Source organism: Lathyrus oleraceus, chromosome 5 (assembly GCF_024323335.1).
Source record: "Lathyrus oleraceus cultivar Zhongwan6 chromosome 5, CAAS_Psat_ZW6_1.0, whole genome shotgun sequence".
Taxonomy (NCBI): domain Eukaryota; kingdom Viridiplantae; phylum Streptophyta; class Magnoliopsida; order Fabales; family Fabaceae; genus Lathyrus; species Lathyrus oleraceus.
Window position 1 is genome coordinate 145,626,249 of NC_066583.1, and position 989 is coordinate 145,627,237.

Here is a 989-nt window from a genome sequence, read left to right on the forward strand (position 1 = left end):
TGTTTGGATCATCAATTTTAGATCATTTTTGAACTCATTTTTTAAAATTGCTTTGTGTGATCATTTGTCTTTGCATTACACAAGTATTTGGTTTTTTAGAGCACCTTTTGCACATAATTTTGAGCACACCTCTAAGAAACTTTGAGTTTATGACTCCACCTTTCCATGTTTAATTTTTCATAATTTTTCCATGCTTCTAACTATTTTTCTTGAATTATTCCAGCATGCTTGTTTTCTTGTGATACATTTTGCACCTAGTTGATAATTTCGGTATGCACTTGTGCAACCATATGGGATCTCTTTCCACTTCTTGCTTGACTACTTCATTATCATTAGGAGTCCTAAATTCACCCATTTGGACCATTTTAGGCATCTCCAATGGATGACTATTTGCTTGATTGTCTTGAATCTTATTTGCTTGCTTTTGAGATCATAGTTTTGATTGTGTCTTGTGCATTCCAACTTGAGTACTATAGGTCCAATTGCTTTTTAATCCCTAATGCTTTTGATTTTGACTTCCTTGGTCTTGGTACCCTTATACTTTGCTCTTATGATTCTTTGAATGGAATTCCATTGCCACTTCATGATGATGACACATTGAGAGCTACATTATTCCTTTCTTGACCTAGTTTTAAGTTTAGTAGATGGTGAAGCTCTTAGGAACTTGGGATCCATTTGTGTATGGTTTTATATTGTTCTAATTTCATTTATTCTTGTCTCAATTTCATTTTTCATTGCTCATTTATTTGATGGGGCAAATGACTCCTTACTTTGATGATGTCTACCTTTTGACTTGTTAGTTATGCTTGAGCTTTGGGATTGCTTGCTTGTTGGTACATCTTGAGGTTTAATGTTTGTATTTAATGATTTGAATAGGAATTTTCCTTTGTATCATGACATATAAGCATCCCTCTTTTGACCTTTGTTTATCTTATTGTATTTTGATAAAGGATTCATTTTCTAGGATGATACTTTTGCTTGTTTATCAA